At 49.4% G+C, this 14,801-nt stretch overlaps 1 long non-coding RNA gene across 1 annotated transcript in view; it reads left to right on the forward strand.

The window, feature by feature from the left end:
* The window catches only part of LOC119940153, a 175,915-nt gene that overhangs the window by 16,804 nt on the left and 144,310 nt on the right, over positions 1 to 14,801 (forward strand). Inside the window, exon 2 of the long non-coding RNA XR_005454891.1 lies at positions 6,661 to 6,892. This is a non-coding gene — a long non-coding RNA (uncharacterized LOC119940153). The remainder of the gene's footprint in view (positions 1 to 6,660; positions 6,893 to 14,801) is intronic.

The raw sequence follows: 14,801 nt of genomic DNA on the forward strand, positions 1-14,801 counted from the left end.
AAATTGACAAATGGCTTGAAGTGAGATAATAATTAATAATAATAATTATGACATTTGTTTAGCACTTACTATTTGCCAGGCGCTATTCTAAGCTTAGGGGCAGATACAAGGTAATTTCGTTGGACACAGTCCCCACCCCACATAGGTCTCACGGTCTTATTAATAATAATAATGATGGCATTTATTAAGCACTTACTATGCGCAAAGCACCGTTCTAAGTGCTGGGGAGGTTACAAGGTGATCAGGTTGTCCCATGGGGGGCTCACAGTCATAATCCCCATTTATAGATGAGGTAACTGAGGCACAGAGAAGTTAAGTGCCCCAGGTCACACAGCTGACAATTGGTGGAGTCGGGATTTGAGCCCATGACTCCAAAGCCCTTGCTCTCTCCACTAAGCCACGCTGCTTCTCTGAATCCCCATTTTACAGATGAGGGAACTGAGGCACAGAGAAGTTAAGTGATTTTGTCCAAGGTCACACAGCAGACCTAGGCCGTACTCTATTCACTGGGCCCCGCTGCTTCCCTTACCCCTCCCGCTTCCATCGCGCAGACTTTGATTAATGAATCCATGCCATCTTTGGACGATGTTACCGAGGATTCACTGGGGGCAGAGGACTCCCCAAAAGGACCCTCTTGGGCCCCCCCCACATTTCGGGTACCTCAGGTGGCTGCTTTAGAGGAATCTGACCTGCTCTGCCCGGCCTCTTCCCTCTCCGCCCACTCTGCAGCAGGGCACAGCACGGGCACTTAAGCCCAGACGGCAGGGGAGAAGACAAGGAATTACCAGAAGAAAACTTGTCCTCTCTCTGAACTCCTTTAGACCCAAAGTGACTCAGCCGTTTATTGCTGTTGTTAGACTGCAGGGGAGTTTATCACATCTCAGAGGATGTAGCCAGGCCCGATTGTGACCCAGGGGCAGCAAGGGGGTATTCAGAACTAAAAGGATTCTTCTTTTCATAGCACCCTAATCTGCCCCGCCTTTTCGACAGATTTTTTTTTGTCCCAACCTCTCTGATCCTTCTCTTTCTCCTCCGCTCTCTGCCCCATCTCTGTTTCATTTTTGCTTCTGCAGCTGCTTCAGGTTTTAATGGTGTGAAAACCCATAAACGGTCCAGGCTGTGGCCTAGTGGGATTCCGGGGAAAATCTAGCTGCAGGCCAGAGGGTTTCCCGTGGCCTTCTACTGAATGAGTAATACAGTGGGAACCCAATTATCATAATCACTGTGGTCTTTGCTACGCACTTACTAAAGACCAGGAACTGTGCTAAGCACTGAGGTAGATGCAAGGTACATCTTTCTTCTTAATAGTAAGGGCGGGGGTAATTTTGGCTCACCCAGATCTCCAATTACCTAAGCCATAAATGGCTATTTGGGATAATGGGAAAACCTCGGCTCTTTGAACAAAATTGGGCCAAATAGGGTGAACGTAAATCCAGGTTTCAGCAGAAGGGTCCAGTTTCCAGCTGGGCTGGCCCTTGTCCATTCTGGTCTTTTATGTCCAGCGGTTGTCACGTGAAGCACCCAGCGTGCCAGGCGCTACAGCTCAGAAGCGGCTTCTGGGTTCACGGGGACCTGGGAGGGAAAAACACAGGCCCTGGAGCAGGCCAGGGGTCGCCCCAGGGGAATGCTCTGAGTTTAGGCAGACTGAGATGGACCTCAGCCAGACTTTCTGTCTGGCACCATTATGTCATGCTGCATGCGCAGCGTGACTCAAGAAGGAGGACCTAAATGTACCGCTACAGTGTCCACGGGGGCCAGTGCACTGTGGGGCGGCGAAAAGACCAACGGAGGATCTGTGGAAGCGCCATTTGGGGGAACAAACCAAAATGTTCCATATTTAAGAGGACTGTTGATTTTAGGGGCTGCTTTTGTAATAGTCAAACGGAGAAAGACCTTCAGGGCTAAGAGCCAACATCAGAGGATCCTCCGGCTGGAAGACAGATCTAGAAATCAGCCGGTCGATCCCCTGCCTCTACGGTGGGAGATGAAGCATTAAACCATCCAGTCCCGGTGGCTTCTGGAAGAAGAGAGCAACCCCTCTGAGAACCCTACGGCAGCAATGCAAGAAGTGGCCCATTAGTTCTTCTGGCTCTAAGGCCCTTCTAAATAGCCGCTTCCCCCAGGAGGCATCCCTGGGCAATCCACACCTTTCCAGTCAGGCCACCCCTCCTTAGTAGTAAAGGTATTTATTACACTCCCCCTGGGTGCAATGGACTGTACCATGCACTTGGGAAAGTACCATATAAATATGTGATCCAATCCCTGTTCAAAGGAGAGCTCAGTCTTCCAGAGGAGACAGACGTAAGCGTATTTACAAATAATCTAGTTTCGTCCCTCTAGACTGTAAACTCTTTGTGGTTAGGGATTCTGTCTACCAACGTTATCATATTATACTCTCTCTCTCTCTCTCTCTCTCTTTGTATTTGTTAAGTGTTTACTATGGGCCAGGCATTGTACTATGCGCTGGGGTAGATACAAAGTGATCAGGCTGAACACAGTCCATGCACAACAGGGGGCTCACAGTCTTAATCCCCATTTTACAGATGAGGTAACCGAGGCACAGAGAAGTTAAATGACTTACCCAAGGTCACACAGCAGACAAGTGGTGGAGCCAGGATTAGTACAGTGCTCTACTCACAGTAAGCACTCAAATGGCATGGAATGATTGAAATGGGATGATCAGAATAAATCAACTGATCTTACAATCTAGCATCCACATATACTTAAGTGCTGATGGAGGATGTACGTAAATAGGTCAATATGTAAATGAATAAACTAGAGCTAGTGGTGGCTGATGGGTTGAAGTGACTTAGCACGTTGGGAGGTTGGGTTGGAGGGTGGTGTGGGGTTGTTGTTCTCCAAGGGCTTTGTCGGTGGGAAGACCACGTGATGTCACGTCTCAGCAGTTGGCCTCAATGGCCACTCAAGTCAAGAGCCTCCCAGAGTGGCAGCAGAGCAAGGGGAAAGATCTAACTCAGATCACTTTATGTACCCATCTGGATGGCGGTGTCTCATTGTGTTGCCTCTGTGTTCAACTGCTACCATTGTTCCGTGCAGCCCTACCTAGTTTATGAGCTCCTGGCGGGTCAGGGACTGTGTCTGATCTGTTCCGTTTGTATCTAACCCAGCATTTAGCACAGTGCTTGGCACATATTAAGCACTTAGTAAATAGCATAGCTAAAGAACTGAGAGCTGGAGTTGGCACAGAGAGAAATGTGGTCAAACTATAGGACTGACATTAGGAGTCAGAGGGCGATGTTGGAGTTATTTGAGGGGAGGTCAGAGGGCAAGGCTGGAGGGGGAACCTCCCCACTTTGGATGTAAAAATGTGGGACCGGTTTGCTGGCTCCATCCCCTGTAACATTAGTTTGGCCTCTAACATTGCTCACTGTAGATGGAGCAAAAGCCAGAATTTTCTGCCGGAAAATCATCTTCGAACAAAGTGCCTGGCCCATCCAGACGTCAATCAATCAATCAGTCATTTGTATTGAGTTCTTATCGTGTGCAGAGCACTGTACTAAGCCCTTGGCAGAGTCCAATATTACAGAGTTGGTAGACACGTTAGAGTCTGGAGGACGTGGTCCCTGGACAAGTGACCTAGCCTTCTGTTCTTTGCCTCAGATTGTCTCCCACGCCTCGGGATAAGATCAGGTGCCTGGCCACGAAGCGGTCACGTCACTTTCCAGGTCACGGTATCTGTCGCATCACACCCCTGTGGTGAGGAAGACTAGAGGCCGAAATTGGTTCACTCATTCAGTCGTATTCATTGAGGCTTACTGTGTGCAGAGCACTGCACCGAGCACTTGGGAGAGTACAATACAACAATAAACAGACACATTCCCTGCCCACAACGCGCTTACAGTCTAGAGAGGGGAGGGAGATATTAATATAAATAAATTACAGATATGTACATAAGTGCTGTGGGGCTGGGAGGTGGGAAGAACTAAAAGAGCAAGGCAGGACGATTCAGTCGGGAGTGGGAGAAGAGGAAAGGGGGGCTTAGTCAGGGCAGGCCTCTTGGAGGAGATGTGCCCTCAATAAGCCTTTGAAGAGGGGGAGAGTTGTTGACCTTGATCCACAGATTGATCCGGGAAATCTGTTGGAGACCCGCGACTGGAACAACGGACGCACTTTGGTGCCTAGATTTCAGCCCCTGCAGTCTTGGCCGCCCACGTTGGCCAGCTATTTTCCCGGATTCTGGCTGGGCTTATCTCCTGGAACGCCCTAGATAATTCTTCAGTCGGAAACCTAAGCTACAGATGGCATAGCTCCAGCGGGCATTTCCACCAGGGCTAGTTTTATAGTTCTTGCCACTGCACACTCCCAATCGTCCCTTTCCCGTGCTCAATGCCTTTTCTTAATGATAATCATGGTGCTATTTATGATGTGACAAGCACCATACCGAGTGCCGGGGTAGATATAAGACCATCAGGTCGGATACAGTTCCTGACCCTCATCGGGTTCACAGTCTAAGTAGGAGGGAGAACGGGTATTTTCTCCCCATTTTACAGATGATGAAAATGAGGCCCAGAGAAGTGATGTGCCCAAGGTGTCACAGCAGGCAGGGGGCAGAACCGGGATTAGATCCCAGGTCCTCTGAATTCCAGACCTGGGATCTTTCCACTGGGCCTCGTGGCTTCCAATAATGATGGTTTGACTGAGAAACAGTGCACAGACCTGACCACCAGTTCATTAGGGTTTAGCAGAGGGTGGTAATGGTTTCAGTTTTTTATCCAGTTCGATATGACTGGTAGTGGCCATCTGGTGCAGATCAATCAATCAATCAATAGTATTTATTGAGCGCTTACTGTGTGCAGAGCACTGGACTAAGCGCTTGGGAAGTACAAGTTGGCAACGTATAGAGACAGTCCCTACCCAACAGTGGGCTCACAGTCTAAAAGATGGCACTGCAGTCATTTAAAATCCACAAACTGAGAGGCATGGGCCGAGATCACATTTCAAATTCAAATCAACTTCATTGATTTATGGCTCAGCAAACTGCGGGTGACAGTCTCTCCTCCCTTTGGAGCACCCTGCCTCCTCAATGGAATTTATTGAGCACTTACCATGTGCAGAGCACCGTACTCTAAGGAGAATACAGGGGAGAATAAGGAGAATCCCCTCCCCATCCCCCCCGCCTTACCTCCTTCCCCTCCCACAGCACCTGTATATATGTATTCATGTTTGTACATATTTATTACTCTATTTATTTTACTTGTACATATTTATTCTATTTATTTTATTTTGTTAATATGTTTTGTTTTGTTGTCTGTCTCCCCCTTCTAGACTGTGAGCCCGCTGTTGGGTAGGGACCGTCTCTAGATGTTGCCAACTTGTACTTCCCAAGCACTTAGTACAGTGCTCTGCACACAGTAAGCGCTCAATAAATACGATTGAATGAATGAATTACAGTCTAGAGAGGGTGACAGACTTTAAAATAAACTGTAGATATAGACGTAAGACCCGTGGGCCCCATCTTGGAGTCCATGACCTCAAAGCACTTTGCAACTCTAAGCAAGCTGTTCGAAGGTCATGTTGTAATGCCCAGGTCACAGAGGAGAATGAATGAGGTATGTCGCCATTAAAGTGCTATGAGCTGTATGGAAATGAGTGCCGGGAGATAAACCGGTATGCGTGAAGGACTGTCGTTCCCACCAAGGCATGCGGTCATTCGTGCTTTCATCGGGGAGTGATGGTAATCGGCCTCTTACAATACCTTCCTCTGTGCTGCGAAGCTTATGCAACCACGTATTACGTCTTCAAGGTGCCATCGGCATGAGGAACTTCGAGATCCTTGTTTTCAAAATAAGGTCTCACAGGTCACCAAAGTGACAGCCATTCCCTTCCAGGGCAGCGTGGCCTAGTATTTATTACTCATATATTTTATTTGTACGTATTTATTCTATTTATTTTACTTTAATATGTTTTGTTTTGTTGTCTGTCTCCCCCTTCTAGACTGTGAGCCTGCTGTTGGGCAGGGACCATCTATATGTTGCCAACTTGTCCTTCCCAAGCGCTTAGTACAGTGCTCTGCACACAGTAAGCGCTCAATAAATACGATTGAATGAATGAATGGAGAGAGCACAGGCCTGGGAAATAAGAAGGACCTGGGTTCTAAGCCCGACTCCCCCATGCGTCTACCGCGTGACCTTGGGCAAGTCACTTCTTTGTGCCGCAGTTAATCTCATCTGGAAAATGGGGATGAAGGCAGTGAACCACATGTGAGACATGGACTGTATCTCATCTGATTACCTTGTATTTACCCCAACACTTAGAACAGTGCCTGGCACATAGTAAGAGCTTAACAAATACCATTTTTAAAAAAAGGCTGGAGAAGTCTTCTGTGATGATCTTTGAGCCAATCTCATTTCGTGATTGGCAGACCTCTTCCCCCTCTGACCTGCCCCGACCCTCCAGGGAGGCCTGCGACTATTAGCCCCAGCACTAGTTCACTCTCTCAAAAATGCTTGCTAAGCAGAGCCACTGGGAATCCTAAATTGGCCAAATGGCAGACACCTGGGAGAGCAGGGAGCCTTCCAGATCAGCTTCTTCTTATCAAGCCCTTGTGACGGCCGACATCTCTCTTTCCTGGTCCTGTCAGTGTAGAGGAAAGAAGAGATGCGCTCTTCTCTTCTCAACTTGTTCACTGTCTTTCTTCAGGGCTCGAGGCAACCTGGACACAGCCCCTAAACTCGAGGACGAAAGGCTAATGAGGAAGAGAAATCCACGTCTTCTCACACAACTAAAAGAGACAGTAACTCCCGCCGTGGCACCCGTTTGGGCTTGAGTGCTGTGAAGGAGCGCTTGTCCGATGCCAGGGGCCTTTTGAGGGAACGGTGGAGCTGGGGGTCCGAAGAAACGGTTTGTTCACACAAGCCCGGCGTCAGATCTGGTGAGTACTATAGCGCGGGCTTTCCTCGACATGGGGTCGTGAGAGCTCATGACTCCTGCGTTCTAGGGGAGCAGGCCTCACCGTTTCCTGTGGATGTGTGAGGAAAGATGGATGTGATCTGAGAGGGGAAATATACACAAATGCATCTTGAGGACAAGAATGTGTACGAGAGAAAGACATTCTCTACCTTTGCCTTTCAAAACCATAGATGTATTTTTTTTTATCGGTATTCTGACTTTAAAGCTGGCTCATTCTCACCCTAGAATGGTTGATGTTTAAGGAGAAACTCTCCTTCCACCATCTTTCCCCTCATCTTTCCACTGTGACTGCCCATTTGGCATGTTCTCCACCTTCCCTAAATGCTTCCATCTCCATCAGACTCATCCTCAGGGGAAGCCAGAGGTTCAGCAGAGGCTTTACCACTTCTCCCATCAACTGGCCATTCGTTCATGTGATTTACTAGTGTAGACCCACTTATCTGGGTAACAGAGCTCCCCAAATCCCAACTCTGGCTTTGAATGCCTATTGAGTTTATCACTGCCGCATGCTATGCCTCTGACCCAGTGTTTTTAATTAAATGCCAGAAGGTTTTCCCTCCCCAAAAGGCCCCTTTGAGTCTTTACCTTAGACCTGCTCTTTGAGTAGTGGGAGGAGAAGCCTTTGGAAAATCTACAAAGAGTTTGTGAACCACTAGCCTAGAGCTTGGGGTTTTTGTTTTCCATTGTGTTGCAAGAAGTTCCTCCCTCCAAAGAAGAGCAAGGTGGAAATGCTCCCTGGGAGGGTGAGGGAGGAGGTTTAGTTAAGCCGACTGGGTCTCAGTTTCTGGATCCCAACCGTCCACCTGAATACACATGCGTTTGCAAGGACTGAGGGTGGTAGAAACGTATGTGCTAGAGGTGAGTGTTGAGATTTCATTGAGGAAGACCACTTGGAGGTGGAGGAAAGGGTTGAGAGCTAGTTGAGAGTGGAAGGTCCAGGCTGGGGGACAGTGTGAATGAGGAGTTGGAGGTGGGTGGATGATATGGTGAACTTGGCAGGGGTCAAGAGGATGAGCCGGGGAGTGAGGAGAACCAACGGAAAGTCTTTTTGCTCGAGGCAGAGGGAGAGGGGCAGCCTCTGGAAGTTTTCAGCAAGTGAGAGGCGTGGGCCTAGCGATGATTTGGGCGGTCGACGTGGCTGGCAGTGAGAAATATGGACTGAAAAGGGGAAAGGTAATGGGGTAGGGATCGTTTCTTCATTGATTTTTTTTTTGTGTGTGTGTGTGTGTGTTAATTACGACCCTCTGGACACCAGTTCGGTGCTTTCCGCATTGCAGATGCTTAGCAAGTGTAAACATTGATGATTTAAAAAGCGGGAACCTTTACTTCTTCGAGGAACTCCCCACCCTCTCAGCTCAGTCAGGGCACACTCCTCCCCACCTTCAAAGCCATCCTAAAAATCTCCCCCTCCAAGAAACAGTCCCTGACTAACCCCCCCCCACCCCGCCTCCTTTTCCTGGTCACTCCCAGCTGCCATGTCAGAGACATATCTGCCCGTTCATCCACCTGCTTACTTGGGCTTTTCATCATCTGTCTGTACTCTTTCGCCTACTGGCCCGCTCGGTTCTGCTCATCTCCTCCGTTACAGTGTGAGCTCCTAGGCAGCATGAAGTGTGACTAAATTTTGAGTGTGTGCACTCCACACACCTAGTTCAGTGCCGGACACACAACAGACACACCGTGAATACCATTGATGCTGATGGTTCTCTCCCGCTGAGGTCCCTGCCTGGGACAGCCAGTTGGGGGTGAAGGGGCAGGTGTAGCTGCCAATCCTCTTCCACAGCCCTCTGGGTTCCTCGGTTACCATCACTGGCATCGTGGCCATGGCAGCGGGGGTGACACGGCTAATAAGACAGTGCTGGCTGCCACTTCCCTGCCAGCTGTACAGCACTTCTCTGCCCCCTTCCTGCCCTTGCTGGCTCCTTGTGCCTGCTGCTTCCCCCACCGGCCACAGTGGGTTCTAATTCTGGCTCTGCCATTAGTCTGTTGTGTGACCTTGGCCAAGTCACTTCACTTCTCTGTGTTTCGGTTACCCCATCTGTAAAATGGGGATTGAGACTCTGAGCCCCGCATGGGACAGGGACTGTGTCCAACTCGATTTGCTTGTATCCACCTCAGTGCTTGGCATAGTAAGCGCTTAACAGATACCATCATTATTATTATCATTTATTAAAATGGACTTTGGGGATCCTTCTAGCCACTGGCAGGAAAAGGAGTCGACTTGCAGGTCGCATCTGGTCATTCTAGCCGGGCACCATCCTAGCAAAGTGGACTGAGCAAATTCCTAGTCGATTGCTCCACGTAGCCTGCCCGGTGGAATCAGCACACCAAAGAATCCATCTGCGGCTGAGATGATCTATATGGGCTCCACGGGAAGCAAGTCCACTGAGCGGGGAAAAAAATCGATATCCGTTGGAGAAGAATTGGCCTGTTTCTATGGGGCGCTCAGGAGGGGTAAGTGACCAGGGGTCCCGGGGGTCAATGTCATGGGGACCACTAAGTTGAGGGATCAAAGACAGAGAGAAACCTCGGAGCTGCAGCAATGATATGATAGGATTTGCTTTCAGTCATTGCGCGAGGCCCTGCAGCTCTGGGCTTGGCAGGAGAGAACCTTTAGTGCTGGGGATAATGCGGTGGTGCTTGGTAAGCACTTACTATGTAGCGATCACAGCTCTAAATGCTAGGGTAGATATGGTGGAATCGGGTCAGATAGAGTCCCTGTCTCCCATGGGTATTTAATCCCCATTTTACAGATGAGGACACTGAGTCATGAGATATTAAGTGACATGCCCAAGGGCATGCAACAAGCAAGTGGAGAAACTGGGATTAGAACCCAGGTCTCGTGACTCCCAATTCAGTACTCTTTTCCACTGGGTCACACTGCTCCTCTACCACTAGCCTTTCTTCCTCATCGATCAATTGTAGTTGAGGGCTTACTGTACGCAGAGTGTTTACTGTGTGCGGAGCACCGTACTAAGCGCTTGGGAGAGTACAATATGACAGAGTTGGTAGACATGCTCCCTGCCCACAACGAGCTCTCTCTTGGCCATCTGTTGTGGTCCATAGGGGTCCTTGAGGCTGGTCTGGCCTCCCCAGGTCTGCATGTGACTCTGCTAACTAACCCACTGGCCTGTCACATTGGAACCTGTGCCTTAGTTACCTAATCTGTAAAATGGGGATTAAGACTGTGAGCCTCATATGGGACAGGGACTGTGTCCGACCTTATTAGCTTGTATCTTTCCTAGTGCTGAGTGCTGTGCCTGGTACATAGCGCTTAACAAGTGCTATTAAAAAAAGAAAAAGTCATGCTATTCGCTGAACAGCTGTTGAATGAGAAGCACTGCACTACACCCTTGGCCGAGTCCTGCAGAAGTGAGATGCGTTCCCCGACCATAGGGAGTTTACGCTCTAATGGGGCAAGGACAGGTTATCAAACGCACAGGGTATCGGGGAAGCTGGCGAAAGAAACAAGTGCCCAGAACCACTAGGTGTGGAATAGGTAAATATCTCTCGATCTAAAAAATCAGATACTTCTTAGGGAAAGGGCAACTCCTGGGCCATTTTAGGGGAAGCCTCCAAAAAACCCCGGGCTTGTTTTCAATTTCCGCACACGACTGCCACTTCCCCCTCATCCACTATTCCAGCCCCCGGGTCCACCCCCCACTCCACCCACAACCTGGCCTTGAAAATCGATTACATACAGAAGCGTCATGGGAAAACAAAGGCAAAACTGAAACTGTGACCTGGCCTTTTCAGAAGACATTTTTGTAATGGCATCATGGTTCCCGTTGCAGCTCACAGATGCTGCCTGTCCTGATTTAAAGGAAATGCCAAAAGATAGTACCGTGCTCTGTATGTAGTAAGCAGTCAATAAGTATTATTGTCGATGGCGATCTGGGAAAGTCACCCAGAACTGAGGCTTGCCTGTCTGCGACCCACCACTTTGCAGGGTGGTCTCCGACATATTTCTCCTTCCAGTCGGCCCTCCAAAAACAAAAATCCACAGAAGTCCAGTCATTTTGGCACCAAGTTCTCGGCAGCCTTGCTCTAGTCAGCCCTTTGTGACCACCCAAGCCAACGAAGTTACTTCCACAGTAGTCCACTTCACCTCTTTTGGTTTTGGGGAGGAAAGCAAGAGAAACAACTGTATGTTTTCCTGGACAACGACAATCCTGTACTGGCAGCCTTTGGACTTATGGCTCAGTTGCTGATCGAGAGCCTGTCTTAGGTTGAAACACTGGACGTCAGAAGCAGTTTTCTTGTAGGAATGGTATTATAAATGGAGGGGTGGTTCCCGATCTAAGTTTGGTTATCCCGTTTTTTTATTAAAATGACCCCAAATTGGGTACTGACTTACAGATGAGCAGTGCAGCTGCGTGAGTGTATTTATGTGGCGTCAGAGAGGTTTTGGGTTGGGGGAACCAAATTTGACATCATCGGCACAGCGCTCGGAACGCATTAGTTCTCAATAATTATTATTGATTGACAGTGAAATGGGCTGGAGACTCCAGGTGGTGATCAAGTAATCTGCCCCGTGACCTCTCTGGTTCCCCCACTCACAGCATCTTTCAGCTTTCTTCCCATTTATCCTCACAGTTGCAACTCTTACAATTCTTTCCCCGGGTCCCGGGGCTCCTCGATGTCCCCCCCGATCCTCCCAATGACTCACTCTACTGTCGGCAGTAAACGATGCTGCTGTCATAACGGAGGCCAGTAGTGGAAAGCTGAAACAGGGAGTCGGCTTAGAAACGTTGTAAGCGTCGCCCGCTGTAGCTCGAGTCATCGTAGTCAAGGTGGCTGCCCAAGTCAGAAGGAGAGTAGAGGGCCGGGTAAGCCACCACCACCTGGAAGTTTCCTCTTGACTTGTGCTCACAGGGTCCTGTCCAGAGCAAATGGGTGAGTGAATAATAGTAATCATTGTATTTGCTAAGTGCTTACTGGGTGCTAATTACTGTCCTAAGTGCTGAGGTAGATATATGGATACAGTCCCTGTCCCACCTGGGGCCCACGGGGGTGAGAACAGGTATTCAATTCTCATTTTACAGATGAGGAAACTGAGGCACAGAGAAGTGACTTACCCAAAGTCACACAAGAGGAAAGCAAAGGACTCGGGACCAGAACCTAGGTCCCCAACTCCCACGGCTGTGCTCTTTCCCCTAGGCCACAGTGCTTCTCCAATTCTGTACATCGCTGGGAAGTCCTCTCAAAGCCTGCTGCTCTCCCACCCCAACCGAAGGAGCACGATCACGGAAGGCCCTGGGGACCACCCTACTCTGGGAGGGAGTTGATCGGGTGTCGCGGGGAAGATGAGAGGAGGGTGAAGAAACTGGTCCGTTTCCCCCCCTGACAGAACCTTGAGCGAGGGAGGTAATGGTTGGGTTTCTCAAACCAGTAAATGGGTGATCCGTCTGGGAGAGATGGGCAGCCTCAGCCTCCCCTGAGGGGCTCCAGGTTGCCACTCTCCTACACGGAGAGACCTTCCAGGAGGATGTGGTGACAGAGGCAGAGTTCAGCGCACCTTGGTGAATGTTGTTCCTTTTTTTAGGTCAGATCTAATTGAGCTGAGCCTGGTTTAATTGCCAGTAAATCCTTCTGAGCTAAAGACCATATGTAGCCTGAAGGTAAACCAGTGGCACAAAGAGCATGTTGATGCTTTGGAAGTCCTGGGGCCGGAGCAGAGGGCAAAATTACCCCGTTCTGCGAAATCACCTCACCCAGCTAGAGGGTGTGGAAAGAGGGAGGTCTGGGAAGCCTGCCTGTTTAGCTTCTTTGGCAGGGGACAGTGGTGAGCTTAATGGTCCCTATCAAGCAGGGATTGATCAAAGGAAGGCCGAAATTTATGCATGGGGATACATTTGGGACATCAAGCTGGCCAATCTCTCTAAATGTCAATAAACTCAAAGGGTAGCTGTGGCGAGCCTCTAGAAGAAAGTATATTAGCTCTCCAGGCTCTGGGAATCCTAAAATGCTGGGAAACCATCTGAATCCTGATTAAGCAAGACCGGGGATATTTGACAGTGGGGAAGCAATTTGGTCTAGGGACAAGAGGAAGGAATGGGAGGCAGGGGAACAGAGTTCTAGTTCTGGCTTCACCACTGGCCTGCTGGGTGACCCTGGGCAAGCCACTTCACTTCTGTGGACCTTTATTTCCTCATCTGTAAACTAGGGATTAGGGATTCAATACCCATTCTCCTTCCCTAGTTTTTTTTCCACTGGTGTTTGTTAAGCTCTTGCTATGTACGAGGTACAGTACTAAGCCCTGGGGTAGATAAAAGCTAATCAGGTTGGACCCAGTCCCTGTCTCACATGGGGCTCAAACCTTAATCCCCATTTTACAGATGAGGTAACTGAGGCCCAGAGAAGTGAAGTGACCTATCCAAGGTCACACAGCAGAGAAGGGGCAAAAGTGGGATTAGAACTCAGGCCCTAGGTCTTTCCACTAGGCCACGCTGCTTCTCTATTACTATTATTACAGTCATTGCTCAATAAGCCCAGAGATACCACTGATGGATTGGCCTCCATACTCCCAACTGGGCACACCACCAAGTGCCTGTCTGGGTGAATCGTCCAGGAGAATTCCAGCGGGCCGGTGGCCCAGGCCCTGTGTGGTACAAAGCCACATTAAGGGGGATTGCCTTTTCTAGAAGAGCCCAGATAAAAAGCAAAGCAAAGGCAGATGGATTCACCGCAACGGACGGCTCTCTGAAGAAAGCCGCCATCTCCCGCGTGGCCCGAACCCTGCCGATCTCAGCGGAGGGTTAGTGGGGCCCCTGGAGCTCAGAGTCCACAGAGGAGCAATCCAGCCTCAGCAGCCACTAATGAGTTAAGGGCTCCAGCTGTGGGGTTTCCTTGCGCTCAGCCGTATCCGCCTCGTGACAACGTCTATTAAAATCAATAACCAAGAAGCATCGGGGGGTACTCGAGGACTGCCGAGCCGATTAAAAATGCCCTCAAACTCACGAACAGAAAGCCACTGAGCGTCAAGCCTGAGAGAGACAGGAGGGCTTGGGACCAGGACCAAAGCTGGAGGGAAAGGGCCTTTCGCCTGGAGATCAGCCGTAGAGAAGCAGTGAGGCCTAGTGGAAAGAGCACGGCCCTGGGAGTCGGGGAACTGGAGTTCTAATCCTGGCTCTCCCACTTGTCTGCAGTTTGACCTCGAGCAAGTCACTTGGCTGCCTCTGTGCCTCATCTGCAAGATGAGGACGAAATACCTCTTCTCCTCTTAGACCGTGAGCCCCATGTGGGACTTTCTGATGCGATTACCTTGTATCTGTCCCAGTGCCTGGGATATCGTAAACACTAAACAAACATCAAACGAACACCACAGTGATTATTATTATTTTTTTTGCCAGTGCTATTATGTCAGAAGACTGCCTGGAGCCGTGGGGTCCAGTACAGGGTGTTGCGGAGGATCTGCTGTGATAGCTCCTCAGGGACTCGGAAGCCTTCTTGTTAAAGAGCAGTGGGCCATGGACTGAAGTGGAGGGAAACTGCCTCAGAAAACGTATATAGGAGCAGTGTTTGGGAACTGGAGAGAGTACAGGGCCAACCGGAAATAGCTATTATGGAAAACAGCGTAATTTTGGCCCCCCTGCCACTTGGCTACTGTGTGACCTTGGGCTAGTGATTTCACTTCTCTGTGCCTCAGTTTCCGCACCTATGAAATGGAGTTTAATGAACTGTTCTCCCTTCTACTTAGTTTGTGAGTCCTGTGTGAAAGAGGAACTGTGTTCAACTTAACTCATATCTATCCCAGCGTTTGGTACTTGCCACAGAATAAGTGATTAACAATTATTATTATTATTATCATCATCATCATCATTATCTAGCACTTGCAGTGCGTCAAGCACTGTATTAGGCTCTCAGGTAGG

This window comes from Tachyglossus aculeatus, chromosome 18, assembly GCF_015852505.1.
Source record: "Tachyglossus aculeatus isolate mTacAcu1 chromosome 18, mTacAcu1.pri, whole genome shotgun sequence".
Classification (NCBI taxonomy): domain Eukaryota; kingdom Metazoa; phylum Chordata; class Mammalia; order Monotremata; family Tachyglossidae; genus Tachyglossus; species Tachyglossus aculeatus.